This window comes from Sminthopsis crassicaudata, chromosome 1, assembly GCF_048593235.1.
Source record: "Sminthopsis crassicaudata isolate SCR6 chromosome 1, ASM4859323v1, whole genome shotgun sequence".
Lineage (NCBI taxonomy): Eukaryota > Metazoa > Chordata > Mammalia > Dasyuromorphia > Dasyuridae > Sminthopsis > Sminthopsis crassicaudata.
In genome coordinates, this window is record NC_133617.1 from 281,895,497 (window position 1) to 281,915,526 (window position 20,030).

Sequence of the window (20,030 nt, forward strand, 5' to 3'; positions counted from 1 at the left end):
AAGCGACTTTCCTCATTGTCTACTGAATAAAATATAAGTTCCTTAACTCTGCATTCAAGGTTTTCCACAATCTGACTCCAGTCTTGATTTATGTCATTTCTTTTAATGCATGTTGTGTTCTTGCTAGTCTGTGTCATGATCTATTCAACTTTTTTTTTGGAAAATAGCAAGCATCTGTTTGGGACAGTAAACTTTTTTTTTTTTTTTCCATGATAGGACAAACGTGGTTCTGTAATACAAATCCCAGGAAGCTAGATGACTGGCTCAAACTCTTCAATATGATGAAAAGCAGCCATTTAATTATAGGGTTGGGTCAGCTATTCAGCTGGTTATTGGGAGTTACTTGAGAGTGGAGTTATACTGCCAAAAGTAGTCTAGCTCTATCTATACCTAAAATGTTGGGTTAAGGGATCAGGAAAAAATAGCTCATGTGATGGTAAGGGCTTCAGATGAAAATTATTGCTACAAAATGATTGTGGGAAAAACTCTGATGTGTCCTCATACTGTCCTCAAGCTCTTTTTGACCTTTTTCATCCCTGTGCTTTTATTCATATCTATCTCCCACCCTCCCTTATGCATGAAATAGACTCCTCCCACATATTTTTGGAAATCCTTTACTTCCTTTAATACCTTGCTTAAGTATCATTTCAACCTAGAAATCTTCTTTAATTCTCCCTTTGTCCACATTTTGACCTAAATCAGGAATGGTGCCAAGAAGTAGGTAGCATCTGAGCTGGGCCTTGAATCATGCATGAGAAATATTTCAACAGGTGGAGATGTTCTATTTGTAATAGATATTGGGGAAGAACTGTGAAAATACACAGAGGTTAAAAAAATAATCAGGACAAGAATGGGAAACAGATTAGAAGGAATACAATGTTATTGAAATCAAGTAGAATGGATTAAAGTTGAAGTCAGATTTAAATGGTTTTGAATATAATGGTAAGGAGTTTATATTTTATTCATTAGGCAATGGGAAGCCAGTGAAGATTTTTAGAATAACAGATAAGAATGGATTGAACATGTATAAAACATAAAGAAAAAAAGAAACATTAAAAGGATATTCTGATAGTCTTGGGACTCTAAAATTGATTAAAAAGGGAATAAAAAAGGGATTATTATAACAGATACTGTGTAAATAGATTTTACAGGCCTTGGCAATTATATACTTGCAGTGAAGGAAAGAAGGAAGGAGACAGGGAAATGGAAAGTAAAGGGTGATTCTGAGGATATCTTTTAAATATCATCAATCATCAATACCTGAACACCAACAACCAAAAATAAAGAAGTAAGAAAGAAATGTGAATTCTGAGGGAGAATTTAAGTTCAGTTTTGAACATTTTGAATCTGAGGTGAATTTCTAAAGGGTAGTGTCTCATAGACAGCTGTCTCAAAAATATTTCTAAGAATCCTTCTACTGGCACACCAGCAGTACTCAATTTACTTAGATGTAAAACAGTGTGGTTATGAAGACAGTATTTTTTTAAGAGTAAAGAGTACTTATACAAATGTGAGATAATGTTAGAAATGTAGGACTAGAGCTCAGGGAGAAGATCAATATAGATTTGGAAGTAATAATGCATTCTTTGGTATGTTAATGGATTCATGATTTCATTGCTACACTACAGATACTATCTACCATTTTACCCATTATAATTCTTGTTTATATCTTATTTATAAATCCTCCATAGAAGATCACACAGTAAATATAATGGAGACATCCTCTTTAGTTATATTAGCATTTGGAAGATACCTTAGTAGAACATACATTGCCCATCTGTTACCTTATGATGCTTTTTAAACCACTTCTTACATGGCAGTACCTCTTCTTTATGTTGTCTTTTATTGAGTCAGCTCATTGGGTCAGCCGCAATTTTGGCTTATTTGGAGACAACTGTTATACGATTCACATTGTTTTAGAATCACTGGGGGATACCGAAAAGGAAAAACTTGACCTCATTTCTCTAAATGAGTCAAATTTATAAGAATACAATTAATTCCTCAATTGATAAATGATCAAAGGATATGAATAGGCAGTTTTTGGATGAGGTAATCACGGTTATCTATAATCATATGAAAAAAATGCTTTAAATTACTATTCATTAAGAAATGTAAAATAAAATAAATCTAAAGTACTAGCTCACACCTATCAGATTGTCTAATGTGACAGAAAAGAAAATGACAAATGTTGGAGAGGCTGTGGGAAAATTAGAATACAATTGTACTGTTGGTGCAAAAGGGTATGAAACTGTGCATACTCAAATACATATTTACCTATAATATATATATATATGTATATGTATGTATGCATATGCATATGCACACATATGTGAAAAATATTTATAGTAACTCTTTTTTGTGGTGATAAAGAATTAGAAATTGAGGAAAAGCTGAAAAAATTGGGACATATGATTGAGATAGAATATTAATGTGGCCTAAGAAATGACAAAACGGGGGGCAGCTAGGTGGTGCAGTGTAATAGAGCACAGGCCTAAAGTCAAGAATTCTTGGACCTGTATTCAAATCTGATCTCAGACACTTAACATGACCTCAGACACTTAAGACTTAACACTTCTTAGTTGTGTACCTTAATCCTAATTGCCTCAGGGGAAAAAAAGATAATGCTTAAAAACAGGATTTTCATTTTTAGACCATGTTTCAATATATAAGTATAATAGATTCATGGCCCAAGATGGTGTGTACTTGGTAAAAACAAACAAATAAAACCAGCTTGCACTCCTAAACCAAAAAACATTTGCCTGGAGTCTTGCAAATCTATTTTAAAAGGTTTTAAAATAAAAATGGAGTTAAAGGAAACTGACTATATTTGGATAATTAGATATTAAATAGAGTAGCTTATAATATGAGAATAACAGTAGGAATATCCAAAATTCACAGGAGATAAAAATTCAAGAAAGAAGTCAACAATAAAACCAATAGCCTTCTTTGCCTAAAAATAAATGCATTTAATAAAAACCACAAACAAAACTAACTAGAAATTCTTATCCAAGAAGCCAAAGGTAACCATAAAAGCATCACTGATATATAGAATCATCATCTACATCCCACTCCTTTACTATCTTCATCAAGGCTTGGTTCTAGGCCTTCTTATTTTCTCTCTTTTTACACTTTCAGGTGATCTTGAAGTGGGAGGGAAACTCTTCCCTTTAAGATTATCACTCTGAAACTATGTTCCCTTTTGATCTGTGATCCTTTTGGAGTCTCCCCCCCCAGATAAGTTATCTTTCGGGGATGCCAAACTCTTTGAGTCAATTAGAAATTCTGATCAAAAAGCACCCCTTTGAAGTGTTGTTAATTCCAATAGGAGATCTGTGCCGGAAACTAATAAGCATCAAGGCCTGGAAACTTTGGCTTCCTTCTCAAGCTGAAGTCTCAAGACTCCTTTTAAAGGGCAGTTTCTAACCTCATTCCTTGCAGAAGGTCCAGAGCAGCTTGCTAGGACCCTGCCTGCTGAGAAGGCCTTCTCTTCTCAGTGTCAGCCTCCATTTCCCTAATAGGACTTTGCTACTAGAGAAGTCAGTCTCTTAGCAGAACTGGCTTCCTATACAACAATAAACTTTCATTTTTGTCAATTGATAATTTGGGTTTCATGAATTCTGTCATGAAGAACCTGTGCGCTGACCATAAAGGGATTTTAACAACTTTCTGACTGCCACTAACCTCATCAATCTCATCAGCTACCATTAGTTTATCACCTCTACATAGATGACTATTCTCAGATTGACATATACATACCACATCATCAACCCATTACATATTTTGATCTGTATATACCAAATTTAGAACAAATTCATTAACTTTTCCCAATCACCCTCCATCTCAACATATCTATATTCATTTACTTGCCTAATCTTATAATTTATATCTCTATGATGTGTTTCATATCTGTATCCTCTCTCTAACATATATGTCCTAGAAGTAATAGGATGCCACTAAAATTTATTTATCAGGGGCTTGGTATGGCCTTAGAAACATTATTTTGGAAACTGTGTGAAAGTTAAGCTTAACCCTTAAATGCAATCAATTTTGTGCTATATCAAGTGTCCAGAAGTCAAATGAACAAGCATTTATTAAGTACCTACTTGGTCCCAACTCTGTCCTAGTTATACCACAGATGGAAACTTGTTTTATTTTGGGGATATGTATTTTAGGAGGGATTCTAGAAAGAATTAGGAGATGGGCAATCAGGATATTTTATTAAAGACATTGATAAACTGTAGAGAATTCAAAGAACTGAGAATGCTTAAAAACCTTAAGATTGTAGTTTATTATTATATTTGAGATTCCAATGGATGAATTGGGATATATTTAGCCTTTAAAAGTGTCAGGAGAGATATGAAAGTTGTCTTTAAATAGTTCATAGAAATAATAGAATCGGGGTGGGGGGAGTGATGTTTGATACCATCTAGGCCAGCACTTTCATTTTATATAGAAGGAAAACTGAGGCTTTTGAAACATGAGGTGATATAGCCAAGGTCACAAAGGGACTGACAATAAAGCTGGGATTCAAACCCAGGACTTCTGACTTCAAACTGAGTGCTCTTTAAAGATATACTAGAAGAGTTTTCATTTGGAAAAGGGAGAAGATGTGTCCTACTTGATCCCTGAGTGCAGAACCAGGAAGAATGGAAAGAGTTATAGGGACAGATTTCAACTTAAATCTAAGTAAGAAAAAAAAAATTTAATGATTAGAGCTATCCAAGAATGAAATGGATGGTCTTGAGAAGTAGTGGGCTCTTTAGTACTTGGGGCCCTCAAGAAAGAGGGACATCTGATCATTTATTGGAGATGACATACCAAAGTACCTATTCACTTATGGACTGGACAGCCTCTGCCATCCCTTCCAACTCTGAGTTTCTACAAGTCAGCTATTAACTGCTGTTTTGTTTTACATTTCCTGCCTCATTCTTTGCTCACTGGATTTGGCATTCCCAGTGAACTATGGCTTGACCCAGAATGGCCTCTGGCTTACTCTCTCTCTGATCAAAGATTGGACCCCTTTTGTCAGGAAAGATCTCCCCTTCAGGCTTGGTATTTGCCTTGATCATCAATCAACATATGTAGGCCCTACTCCTTCCCACATGTCCTAAATCTATCCACCCCAAAGGGAGGCACTCCTATAAAACTGACTCCAACTCAAATGAACCCCTTCATTTTACCTGATAATTAAACCATGGTCATATACTTCATCTCCAGTAATGGAGAGAGAACCTTAAAACATGGTGTTGCAGCAATAGTTGAAGAAAGACTGAAGAATTAAGTAGGGTTGCTTCAGAGTTTTTGTAGTCTTATAGAAAATGAATTACAGAAAATGGCAGATAGTGTGTTGCTTTGCTTACCAATACTACGGTGAGATGGCCAGAATAGTCTTGGCATTATTTGAACTGTTCAGGAACTGTCTTATCTAAAGAATTTCTATATCTTGGGCCAAAGTAGCCTTCACTATATCCTATTTGGCTGGGATTTACTCCTACCCCCTAAGGAAAATAATTGGAAAATGTGGAATAGTGCCTCTGAAACCTCAGGAAAACTACCTAAATCCAAGACTACTAATCAGTTGATTTGCCAGAACAAACAGGGATCATCATAGATATTAAGTCAGTATTTACCATTAAATGTACCTACTCTGGTGAATCAATTTTCAGAAGCATTGGACTATATATTATAAATGAGTCCAAGGAAGCATAGCCAAAAATGTGTCTGGCAATATTTGGTGATATGTATACATGGAATCACTTTGGTATAGTTAAAGATGCAACATTTAGTTTACTTAATGGTCATCATAAATCCCTGAGGCTATAAAATCTGATTTGAACATGGAATATTCCATGTCTGGAATATTTTGTGTAACCTCTTCAGTTTGTGGCAATGGTCCTACAATTTAGAGATTTAATAAAAGTGGTCTTTCTTGATGAAATTCTCATTTATTTAATGGTCCTCCCAATAAGCCAAATACTTAACAAAAAGTATTTCCGATTTGGGTACAAAGATGGATCTTGAAAGGCTTTTGGAGCAGCGGGAATCCTACAAAAATCTTCATAGGATGGAAAATGTACTGAAGATTCCCATGGTTCTAGCAAAAGGTTTACAATAGTTCCTCTGTTTGATAGGACAAAATTTATCATCATAGTCTTTGCCCTTTTCATAAGCCTGAATCAATTAAATGATTTGAAAAATTGGTTAAACTTGGCCCATTTGCTAATCAACCAAGACTAATATTAACAATTAATTAGGCATCCATTGTCATCGTGGGGACCTTTCTTACAAAGACTATACTACTTTTCCTACTTTTCAGTGCTGAGTGTGTGTGTGTGTGTGTGTGTGTGTGTGTGTGTGTGTGTGTACACATCTATACATACACATATATACATACCATATGTATGTGTAATACACAGATGTATTTCTCTAGAAAGTTGATTGGTACAAAAAAAAAAGATGAAATAATATAGAAGGAGTTATTCACAAAAAAAGGTAATTTAAAACATAGAGGCACCAACTTAGGGAGTATAGTAATGAATCATTATGGACAAGAAGCATAAGAATAGAAAAAAGTTTTTGAATACCTGTCAGTGTAAATCATGCCAGGTTTCTGGACATTATTTTTTTTTACTAGGTCCACTACACCATTAGATAATGCTATAACATTACAATATTTTGCAAAATGTAGGTAGGCATTCCTTGGAGGAAATCAGAATTTGGACAACTGTTAGACCACCTATAAGAACTCCTCTTGCAAGATTATGAATTTTGTAGCCCTTCTATCTCAAATGGGCAAATGATATTTGAATCACAAATAGTAGGCAATGGAACAGATACTAAGAGACTCACATAGGTCTGTTTTTTAAGCTTACATCCATATATAAAAAAAAAAAAAACCCAGCCTTCAATGGACTCTTACATCTCTACTTTTGCCTGAATGTTGCTACAAGAAAGACAAAGTAGATATTGCTTTACTTTTACTGTATCAGAATCAAGACCTCAGGATTGGAAGAGATGTTTGACAGTTCTCATCCTTCCTGACCAAACTGCAGCTTCTGGTGTGGCTGACCATACTCTTGAATACGTTCTTCTGGGTTTGGATAATGCTATTCTTTCTTGTCTATTTTCACATTTGTCTGACTGCTCCTTCTTAGTCACAAAATTGTCATCCATGGAACAATCTCAGTCATCAAGTACCCCAGGAGTCTGTCCTTGGTCCTCTTCTTTTTATATATTCTCTCTTGGTGATTTAATTAACTCCCAGGGTCCCATTATCATCTCCATACAGACAATTCCCAAATCCACATATCTAGTCCTCATGTTTTTCTTGAATTCTAGTTTTGTTTCCAACTGCTTATTTTATATTTTTACTTAGACATCGCTTTGTTTACAAAGGCAACATATTCCAGCTAAAAAACATCTTTCTCCCCAAATATACTCCTCTTCCAAATGTCCTGTTTTGTTTATCTATTTTTCTAGAATAGATTTACAATTTCCATCATCTTCATAATTAATCAGTGGCAACAACCAAATCTTGTTGCCTCTGCCTTTACAACATGTCTCATATCCATTCCTTTCTTTCCATTCATGCAGCTATCACTTTAATCCAAGCCCTCTTTATCTCTTCCCTGTTCTACTACAATAGTTTCCTAGTAGGATTCTCAGCTTCTAGTTTATACCCCTTTCCAGCCATATCTCATATTGTTCAAAATAATTTTCCTTAAGCACAAGACTGACCATGTTACTCTCCTACTGGAAAATCTTTTAAGAGTTTATAGAATAAATATAAACTCTACTACTTGGTATTTAAAGCTATCCACAGTGCAGTTCTAGCTTATCTCTCTAGACTTTTTTGCCCTTATGCACTAGAATGTAACCAAAATGGCCTACTGGCCAAATGTGGCATTCCAGTCCTGCCATTGTGCTTTTGAATAGCCTGTGCCTGGAATGCTTTCTCACCTAACTTCTACCTCTTATACTCTTTAGCTCATTTCAAGGCTCAGGTCATGTGCCACTTACTCTCAAGATTTTTCCTGATATTCCTGGTTGTTAGTACTTTCTCTTTCTATAAATTATCTTGTATCTTGTCATATATTTGTGTATATGTAACTGTGCATCTCCTAATACAATATGAGCTCCTGGAGAGTAGATATAGTTTCATTTTTCTTTATATTACTGACACCCAGCATAATGCCATATACATAAATAGGACAGTAATAGATGAAGTGAATTAACCTCAGAGGCTATCTAATCTAATCTATAAAGGAATACAAATTTCTATAAGATCTCTGAAAAGTAATCATGTAGTCTCTACTTGAATATCACCAATGCTAAGAAGCCCACCACCTCCTTAGATATTAGATAGCTCATTCTACTTTTAAACATTTTTAGTTGTTTGAAAGTTTTTCCTTACATCAAGTCTAAATAGGCACCTTAAATTTTTCTATCCTTTCCCCTTAGTTTTGCTTAAAGTCCAAGCAGTTCTATCTTATATAGATGACTTGAGATTTTGTCATTAGTCTCACTTGACTCCAGGTATATTATATCCATGGCATTTCCCTGATCTATCAGTTTAGTAATTTTGTAATAAAAGGAAATGAGGCCAATCTGACATAACCAGTTTTTAATGAACTGACATTCTAAACAATAAAAACCTTTATTTTGCTAATATGTTCTAGAATGTCTAAGAGAAGATTATCACCATATATTTCACCTTCTCCTTCCTTGCAAATCTAGATATCTTTGGCTCATTTTCAGTTTAGTGGGCCCTCTTGCACATCCCATGATTTTTCAAGGTAGTAATTCATTAATCATAATCTGCAAAATTATTTCTATAGCTTATGATGAAGCCTTTCTGGACCTATGGATTTAAATTCACTGATGATGCTCATTTATTAATTTCTCGCTTCTATTGGGTTTTTTCCCAATTAACCATTTTTGTTCAAGCTTTCCAAGTGCAAAGACCATATTACCTGGTAAAGAAAACAGGAGTAAATTAAATAGTTCTGCCTTCCAACTGACATATATTATTGTAACATTATTTATCCTTAGTGCTTCTATTATTTCTTGATATTCTATAAGGCACCAAAATTTATTCCCATTCAACAAAGATGTATTATTAAGCAGTTAGTATATGCAAGACTCTGTGGTAGGCAGCAGAATTGCAAGGAAATACTAAAAACAAACCCTGCTCTCAGAGACTTTATATAAGGGCTGAATAAATCTTTTTGTGTATGTGTGTGTGTGTGTGTGTGTGTGTGTGTGTGTGTGTGTGTACTTAGAATTCTTTGGCAGCTTATCTTTTTTAAAGCTTTAGAATTCCTTATGCTTTTTATAACATCTTGATATTCATCCTTGATTATCTTGAGCAAAAGAAAAAATTTTGAGTTAGTTTTGTTTCCTGGGCATTCATAATGGTCTTTTCCAATGTTACTCCTTTTCTTTCTCAGCAGAATCATTCATGTTCATTGTGTCATATTTCATTCTTAGTATCCCATCATTCTTAAACTGACTTCTATAGAGTTATACCTTTAGGACGTGGAATCTTACTCGTTCTATCTAAAATACTTTTAAATTTGGTCTCCCAAAGTCTTAGGTATATATAAAGTTATATCCAGTATTTCCCTTTTAGTTCAAGGATGTTAAATCACTTTTACTGAAAATTCTAATTTTTTTCTGCTTTGTCGGTCATTTTCATTTTATTGGTAGAAATTAAATCTAGAATAAGAATTTCTATTATATTTTGTATATTTTTGTTATAGTTAGCAAGACAAATAAAGAACTTCAAAGCCATTCTTTTTGAAAAGAGCAAACTCTAGCATGTGTCTAAACAATTCAAATACCCAACCACTACAATAATTTGATACTGAATCATCTTGAGATTTGCTTCCATAAATCAACAACCAGTTCTAGCTGGTATAGTGGATAAAATGCTGAGCCTGGAGTCAGGAAGACTTGAGTTCAAATCTAGTCTCAGATATGTTCTAGCTGTGTGACTTTGGACAAGTCACCTAACCTCTGTTTTCCTTAGTTTCCTTAACTATAAAATGGAAGTAATAATAGCACCTAACTCCCAGGATTTTTGTGAAGATCAAATTTAATAACTATAAGGCACTTAGCACAGTACCTGGAACATATTAAATGTTATACAAATGTTAGTCATTATTAGTAATAATAATCAATATTATTATTATTATTATTGTTTTGTGCTGGATAACTATAATATACACTCACCAGAATTTTTCTTCTCCCCAATCCATACTCTTATTCCTTCATGGATTCCTACAAAGCAGTAGAGCTCTTTTGAGATCCAAAGTTCCTTCCTGACCATTTCATCTCATCTATTCCTTCTGAATAAAAGATACCTTTTAACTGTAATAGTCTAGTAATGAGAAGTTTTGCAGAAGAAAGGACTAAGCTTAAAGCTATAATACCTGGGTTCAAATTCCTACCTGATATTTATTTATTTAGCTATAACAAACTTCTGGTTAGACTATGTCTCCACAATGCATCAGGGTTTCAGTCATATTCCCCTAAACTAAAGGGAAAGGGGAAATGCTGTCTTTACCTTGCACACACTACATTAACCATTAGGGTCTAAGGAAAAATGATTTCAGGAAGTAGGGTTAAGCTGTGACATGACAAAGTGTATGCAAGAAACTTTCTGGTCTAGTCAAAGTTCATCGTGAATGTCAAATTCAATAATAGATAAGGATGGAAATGGTATTCAAAGCGACAGTCTGAAGTCAAGGAAGTTAATACCGAATCAGTAAGAACAAGGCCAGCATACCTGGCCCAATTTCTTTGGCTAAGGTATCTTTCTTTCAAGGTAGATATGTGTACAATACTCCCAGCTTGTTCTCCTGGGTTAATGAGCAGAGACCTAATATGCAGTCTTGCTTCAGGAGAGACTGCATCTCTTCCCGACATCCTTTCTTAGAACTTGAGTCTAGGGTTTGACTGGTTAGCAGTGGCGGAAAGTCTCTACCAGTTCTACATGTCACCCGCTGGCTTCTATGTCTGCTTCTGGTACCCAATACCCTGACAATCTCTTAGATATTGAAGCAATCACATGATGCTAAGCTCTTTGGGACTATGCATTCCTCTTGCTTATCTAGAGTAGGTAAGGATTTGATAAATAAAATTTGGGATCAAGATGAATATTTTAAAAAGAAAAAGTGCAATAGCATGTATAAACTCTGGGATGAGGGTAGCCCTGTAAGGGCCCTTTAAATGGGCGGACACAGTGCATCGGGAGATTGAGGCCCAGAAGTAATTTCTGTGGATATTAGGACTGCCCTTGGGCGGGATCCTGGCCATATTGAGATAGTTTCGTAATGGGTGACTCTCTCGCTGATTGGCTGTGTGTGTGACCTCACAGGCCCTATGTAAGCCCACTGCAGGCAGCAACCGCCCTCTTTAACCTCGTGCTGTTCACCCTGGCTCCTAGCCTGGGTGGCCAAGCCAAGATGGGTAGCCGAAAGAGGTAAGGATTTTGGTAGTGAACACGTGGGTCTTCTGACCAGGTGTTCACTCGGGAACCAACAAGTCAGGGCATCAGCTAGGGCATTATGTGAGTAGGTATAATAAAGGCTTTTAAGATTACACGTGGTTGTTCTAAAGTGCGCTACCGGTTATTAAGCTATAGATTCAAGAGATTGTGGCCAGAGACCTTAGAAGGCCTCAGAGGAGGCGAGCCGGGTAGAGCTCACACTGCAAAGGACAGTGGTCAAAGGTACTCTGGTGAGTCTAGGACAGACTAGTAATTGTAACTGCCAAGAGAGCACGTTACATAGCCCTAATCCATAGGCTATAGGACTTAATATTTGAATATTTAGAGGCTAAGAGAGGATAGCTAGAATCCCTTTTGTGCCTGGCTTCCCAGGAAAGTTATGATAGGCAGTCTCTGATTTAAGAGTACTTTGATTGCCCAGAGGATAACTTCAAAGTTTCCAAGTGACTCAAGTAATGATTGATTCTAAAGATTACAATACATTAGGTAATTATGGGGGGAAATGAGGCTAGAAGTCATAATTGGTATAAAATATCACATTTTTGATTGAGAAAAGAAATAGGTTATGACAGAAGTTTGATTATTTTAGGGCAATTTCTGTCATATTGATTCTAGAATGTGTTCTAGAATAACTCGGATTTTTTTCAAGGGCACAATTCTTACTCTGTTCATTAGACTAGGCATAATGTACTGAAAAGAGTATTTATTGGAAGGAAGCGAATTCAGTTCAGAAATGAGAGCTAAGTTGGGGACTCCAATTAATGGTGCCATGGAAAGTGGCTGGAAGGGAGTTGGTATAATGGTGGTCTAAGCTGTGACAGATTCAAATGGAAGCAAATGATATAATTTAGGATATTTATAATTACCAAAATGACATCATACTAATTGGATAGTCTGCTATTAATATCTGCTATTAATACCTCTCAGGATCAATAGAGATTATAGGAGTTGCAATAACCTTACCAATTTCATCCCAGAGTCCCTGAACACACATACTGATCAGACCTCATGTTGCCTTCATGGCTACTAAAATTTCTAGGAGACCACTGGTCAAGCTTCAGTCTGATCATAAGATCAGCAGCAAGAGCTTTTCTCTAGATCTGAGAGTTTTAAGTCAGATTAACAAGAAGAAAAGATGAGAAATAGGTTTCTAAACAAATTTTCACATAAGATAAAGATAGCTTCTATTAAAATGGGGTTTTAATAAGTGTTTGCTAATTACTAATCAAAGACAAATAAAAAGCAATTCTCTTATGGATGGCAAGCTTGAATAAATGAATAAATCATGTGTTGTAGCAGCCAAAAATACTCATGCAATCTTGGAACGCATTAAGGGAACTGGTTATATCTCACAGGAATAAGGAGGCAACAGTCCCTCTGCACTCACTCCAGTTCAGACAATATTTGAAGTATTCTATTCAGTTCTAGTACCACAGTTTAATGTGACTGTTGATAATTGAAAAAAAAATCCAGAGAAAGGAAACTAGAAGATCTTAGTTCACATCATATAAGATCCAATTGAAGTCAGTAGGAATTATATGATAGCTATCTTTAGAACAAATGCTGGATAAGCACTAATCAAGTGTGTTGGAGTAGGTGGCCACTGAAGGCTCTTTCAAAAAGTTCTCTGATTTTCAGGGAAGTTAATGGGTTTTTTTTCATTTTTTTAATTGGAGGTATCAGACAAAACCACAGATAGATATATTATATATATGGTATATGTATATTATATATACATATATATTACATATATATATAATATCATCTGATAAGTATACAGAGAGGCTCAAAACAATTTACTCTGTCAATGTGAGAGGGAGGGGTTACCAATGAAAGGAAGAAAGAAAAAGATGAGAACAAAAATACTGAAACAAGTTATGACCAGGTGTATTAAAAGGTAAAGAGGGTAATAGCAGTAGTCCAGTTTGGAGGGACTAGTAAAAAGCCAGGCAGGGAGTGAGGGGAGAGAGCATGAGAGACACATTTGTGGAGAGCCTTGAATACTAAGCAAATAAATTTCAGTTGAATTAAGCAAACAGAAAGCCACCAAAGACATTTGAGTAGGCAAGTAACACAACTAAATTTATACATAAGAATATAACTTTCCAAATAATAGAGATTTCATAGCAATAATAAGAAACAAATAGTTTCATGTAACTCTGGTGCATGAGGAAACATAATGGTGACATCTGACAAATGAATGCTCTCGGGGCTTTTTACAATCAAGTTAATGTTCCTATCTAAAAATCTTATCACTGCCAAACTTGTACATTGGCAAGAAACATGAGACTCCCTAATTATACTGTAACAATTTGGAAGAAGTAGTTCAGAACTAAGGATTTACCTATAGATAACAGAATTTATTTTCTTTAAAAGTTTAATGGTAGAATTTATCATGTGAAGCTGAAAATTTTTTTAAAGACAAATTGAAATTTCTTTATGAAAACTGTCTCATAAAAATAAAATACTACAAGAATCCTTACCTCGAGATGGCATATATATAAATAATTTTCTAGGTTGCAGTGCTTCACCTCAAATTTACATTAAGTATATCATGACAAGGATAGTGCTACACATATAGGCTCATCATTTCTTATTTATCAAAAATCACTGTGTCCTTCATAAATCTATTCTAATGCTTATTTTTTTCTTTGAGGATTTCAAAATTTTGAATAACTAAAAATCAATAAATCTATTGTATTTTAATAAGTTGTAATAATGGATAAGTATTGTAGAGAATGATGAATGATATGTAATAATAAAGGGAAATGGTGAGATTGATTCATATTCATGAGGTCAAATTCATCAAAGTGTCAAATCCCAGAAAGATTTGGACCAGATTATTCCAAAGTTCTCAGTATTCATGAGATGGTTCAAATGGGTCTAGGGGTCATTCAAAACATCACAGACTAAACATGAAGCCTGGAAAAATCATAGTGCATTCAAAAATCCTAAGAGAGTTCTATACCTTATTCAATTTCCCTAGTGTCCTTGGGATCAGGGATGGCTTAAGATCAGTATGGACACCCAAGGATATTTGCAAACAAGAAAGAGTCCAATAAACCCATTTCAGACCTATATATCCACTGCAATGCACTATTTAACACCCAGAATAGTTTGGGATCTGAAAACTTTAAAGTAAGCTTTATGGGGGGAAATGTTTTGAAAATTTTTAAAAAATGTTGTCACCATATGGCCTTAATAGAAAATATTTTCATTTGCGCTAATCTAAAAAAAAAAAAAAAAAAAATTAGCAGGGCATGGTGTTGCACACCTGTAGTCTCTGCTTCTGAGACTGAAGTTGGAGGATCTCTTTAGTTCCAGAGTTCTAAGCTACAGTGAACTGAGATCTGAAAAAGCCAGCAATGTGGAGAATCCCATGGGAAATAAGTGATCAATAGCTGCCTAAGCAGAGGCAAGTTGGCCACAGACAGAAATGGAACAGGTCAAAACTCCTGGGATGATCAGTAGTGAATAGCAACTATTCTTCCAGCCTGGGCATGAAAGAGAAATCAGGTTTAAAAAAACAAACAAAACCTTTTTAAGATGCCTCATGCTTCTCAAAAAAAAAAAATTGGTTTATTGCCTCGATCATAAAAGATACAGATTATAAAATTAAAGCAATGCAAGAGGATCAAGGAAGTCAAAGGGACATTCTCAGATTCTCAAGAAAGCCAGATAAAAGAATTCCAATGTAATATGCTAAGCTCAGATTCTGAAGAAGAAACTTAGAAGATAATTTTCTTCACTATAATATTATAAATATTACAAAATAAGAAAGAAACAAACAGGTAGCATTTATGGAGTACTTTAAACTTTGCAAAGTCTTTTAGCATTACAGTAACCTAGAAAGGTAGGGGCTATTACTATTCCCATTTTAAAGGTAAAAGAACTAAAGCAAATGGAGGCCAAGTGACCTGTTCAGGGTCAGAGATAGAATAAATTTCTGAGGCATAATTTAAAACCAAGTCTTCTTGACTCCAGGATTAGTGCTTTATCAACTGCACTACTAGCTTCATTAGCTGAAATGTACAGAATTTGAATTGCATTTAAAAAAAAAAAAAAAAGGTTTTGAATCTAAGAAGTTATTCAAAGGACCCCATTTGCAGCCTCCTCTTGCTGAAAATGGTCCCAATATATAATACCAGAAATGAGGAAAGTCTCTGTAAGAAACAATCATGGATTTTTTCCAACAAAATAAATTTGCTATTTTATGGTTTTGCTATTTGAGTACCTAATTATCTTCTTTACATAAAACATGCATAAGAGCTACTTTTTCATTTTTTACACTGAAGATTTTGCAAATATCACTTTTTACTATATGATAAAAAGGACATCATAAAAAAGCAATCTAAAATTAAATTAAGCTAGAAATGATCATCTGAAAGTGTGACAGGTACATTTGCATGTGTATCACAATAAATAACTTTGACATTTAATCTAAAGGAAACAGATGTTAGTTACTAAATTATTTATTTTTATTTTTTATGCAAGTCGTTCTCTAAAGATTCATTTAAACAAAGACTCTTCATTGCTTCCCAATCAATTAACTACATTTACTTTCTTCCCTCTCCAGGCTTGATCTGCAATATTATGTTATCCCTGAACAGTAAGTACCTGCTCTGTGAATCCATAGCCTTAGCCTAACTTCATCTTCTGATGGATGTCAAACAATGCTGGAGTAAAATCACAAAATCATAGAGAGTGGAAAAGATCTATTCCCATTTTATTCTACCCTCAAGTGTTAGGTTCTTACTAAGTACTAATGAGATAATGAGATATTGGGTTTTTACTAAGTGCTAAGTGGGTACTTAACAATTTTCTAGTTCCGGCCTTTCCTGGTAGTTTGACTTGTGAATTCCTGGGGAAGAGCTTGTGTGCTTGAGAGGAGCAAGCTCATTGGTTGAAGTGGTTCTTCCCAGAAGCCCTTGCATTATTCCATGCCCATTATCTGGGAGGATAAAGAGGGCAGCACTCCAGAGATAGAGAGTCTCTGCTTTAGACCAGGCTTGATGCGGCTCTCTGCAGGAAGGGAAGTCACTTCTCTGGACCAGAATTAATGGCAACTGTCTGGAGACAACGGTTCTCTACAGGAAGAAGAATCTGTCCTAGAGATTTGAGTTGACACAGCAGATCTCCTCCCAGAGAGCAATCGGCAGCTTCTGGAGACGACAGCACGTTACAATTGGCGTCCACACGTGGGGCAAGGACTTTTCCTTATCCTGACAAGGACTTATTCTGAGCCCTTCAGAGGAGCTAGACTGGACCATCGCAATTTGGTGCCCGAACAGGGACAGACACGATCCTGATTCCAGTGGAAAAGCCTCCCATCCAGATCTCAGTCTCTCTGACGCAAAACAGTGAGTAACAAGGAAACTTTGTTAAAGATTAAGTGAGTGTGCTAATAGATAAATAAGGAACTTAACTTGTTAAGGGTTAAGCCAGCAATCTCTTATAGCGAAATGGGGCAAACGCTTTCTGTTCAAGGAAAATGTTTGGAGAGCATTATCAAGGTTATGAAAAGCCAAGGATTGATTGTAATTTTGGAGGAGATTACTGAACTTTTAAAAACTGTGAAGGTCAAATGTCCTTGTTTTTCTCTGGAAGAAGAATTGGATCCAGATGAATGAGAATTAGTAGGAAAGCAATTAGGTGAACACTATACTCAAGGGTGTCTTCACTGATCTATTTCAGTTATGACAAATTATTTGTGATTCATTTGTGGTTTTCTTGGCAAAGATACTATAGTGATTTGCCATTTCCTTCTCCAGCTCATTTTACAGATAGAGAAACTGAGGCAAATGGGGTTAAATAACTTGCCCAGGGCAACACAGTAAGTTTCTGGGAACAGATTTGAATTCAACATGAGTCTTCCTGACTCCAGGCCTGGCACTTTGATCTATTGGACCACTAGTTGCTCCTTTAACAATTGTATTGCAAATTGTATTTATTTATTATAGACACTTTCTACAAGGACTTGCATCTTATTTATAATAATAACTAATATTTATATAACCATTTACAGATGAATAATCTGAGACAGGAGAGTTTAAGTGACTAGCTTTCATGGTTGCAGAACTAATAAATGTTTGAGACAGTTTGAACTCAGTATCTTCCTGATTTCAAATCCTATACTCTTTATGCTGACTAGTTGCCTCTTAGATCAAAGCTATTTGATAACAATTCTATCCTTTTATATCCTCTGTTACACTTAATTTTTCTATCATTCCAGTAATCCTCTTACCTCAGAAAATAAAATGGCCTTCCTCCTTTGCCAATGCTAATATTTCTAATCTTCAATCTCTTATCCTTTCATCTCTTCTGTAACTTTTCTCTATCAATCATTCCTTCTCACTCATGTACCTTCAGCCTTTGCTTTTATTAGATCCTTCTACAAATGTGCTCAGTTCCCCACCTTTCCTCTCCTTCATTTCTGCACCATCTACCACTTCATCTCTTATAATCTGGCTTCCATCTCCACCACTACTGAAATACCTCTCTCCCCATGTCTTTTTCATAACATTATCTTCTTTGATAGCTATGTGGCACTTGACACTATGACCATTCTTCTCTTCCTTGAAAAACCGTCATTGATTGCTTCCTGTGACACTGTTTTCCCATAATTATTCTACCTCTTTGACTATTCCTTTTCTGTCTCTTCTACAAATTCCTAAATCTCTTAAATTTTTATTTTCTTAGGGTTTTCAACAGTGATATACCTTCTCCCTCTCTCTCTCTCTCTGGCTCTCTCTCTCTCTCTCTCTCTGTTTCTCTCTCATCCCATACTACTTTCAAACACTCCCATAGCTTCAACTATGGCTTCTACATATATACCTCAACCACTTCATACTTCAAACTTCTGCTGGACATTTTCATCTGAATGTTTGTCAGTACCAAAAAGCCCAAACTGAACTCATCATCTTCTTAAAATTTATTCCTCCCAAGGAATGTGTGACCAAAGAAGTACTAGAGATCATTATTGATCACAAAATAGAAAATTTTGATTATATCAAACTGAAAAGTTTTTGTACAAATAAAACTAATGCAGACAAGATTAGAAGGGAAGTAACAAATTGGGAAAACATTTTTACAGTTAAAGGTTGTGATAAAGGCCTCATTTCCAAAATATATAGAGAATTGACCCTAATTTATAAGAAATCAAGCCATTCTCCAATTGATAAATGGTCAAAGGATATGAACAGACAATTCTCAGACGAAGAAATTGAAATTATTTATATCCATATGAAAAGATGCTCCAAGTTATTATTAATCAGAGAAATGCAAATTAAGACAACTCTGAGATACCACTATATACCTGTTATATTGGCTAGGATGACAGGAAAATATAATGCTGAATGTTGGAGGGGATGTGGGAAAACAGGGACACTGATACATTGTTGGTGGAACTGTGAACACATCCAGCCATTCTGGAGAATGATTTGGAACTATCCTCAAAAAGTTATCAAATAGTGCATACCCTTTAATCCAGCAGTGTTACTACTGGATTTGTATCCCAAAGAGATCTTAAAGAAGGAAAAGGGACCTGTATATGCAAGAATGTTTGTGGCAGCCCTCTTTGTGGTGGCCAGAAACTGGAAACTGAGTGGATGCCCATCAATTGGAGATTGGCTGAACAAATTGTGGTATATTAATATTATGGAATATTATTGTTCTGTAAGAAATGACCAGCAAGATTTCAGAAAGGCCTGGAGAGACTTACATGATCTGATGCTGAGTGAAATGAGCAGGACCAGGAGATCATTGTGTACTTCAACAACAATACTATATGATGATCAATTCTGATGGATATGGCCCTCTTCAACAGTGAGATGAATCAAAGCAGTTCCATTTGTTCAATAATGAATAGAACCAGCTACACCCAGTGAAAGAACTCTGAAAAATGTGTGTGAACCACTACATAGAATTCCCAATCCCTCTATTTTTGTCTGGCTGCATTTCGGATTTCCTTCACAGGCTAATTGTGCACTATTTCAAAGTCTGATTCTATCTGTGCAGCAAAATAACTATATGGACATGTATACATATACTTTAACATATTTAACATGTATTGATCAACCTGCCATCTGGGGGGTGGGAAGGAGGGGAAAGTTGGAACAAATGGTTTTGCAATTGTCAATGCTGAAAAATTACCCATACATATATCTTGTAAATTAAAAAACTATAATAATAAAAGAAAAACTCATTCCTCCCCTTTATTCTATATTTCTATTGATCTCGTTCTTCTTGTCACTTAGGATTTTAACTTCTATTATCTTTGACTCTCCTTTCTCTCTATTCCTCTAACTTCTTATATTCCACCAGTTGTCAAATCCTATTTATTCTGCCCTCACAGTAGTCCTCATTAAAACCAACCTTGTTCTGGCTCTTATTCTTCCTCCTATGGATTATTCTAATGGTTTAAATGTGCTTATCTTTAGTCTATCCTGACCAGTCAAGTCTTTAATGATGCCTGTTTTCTAAATAAAGTATGAATTTATATTTTTCCCATTACAGGCAC

At 35.3% G+C, this 20,030-nt stretch overlaps 1 protein-coding gene across 9 annotated transcripts in view; it reads right to left on the minus strand.

The window, feature by feature from the left end:
* The window catches only part of STAU2 (staufen double-stranded RNA binding protein 2), a 454,831-nt gene that overhangs the window by 185,828 nt on the left and 248,973 nt on the right, over positions 1 to 20,030 (minus strand). The window lies entirely within an intron of this gene.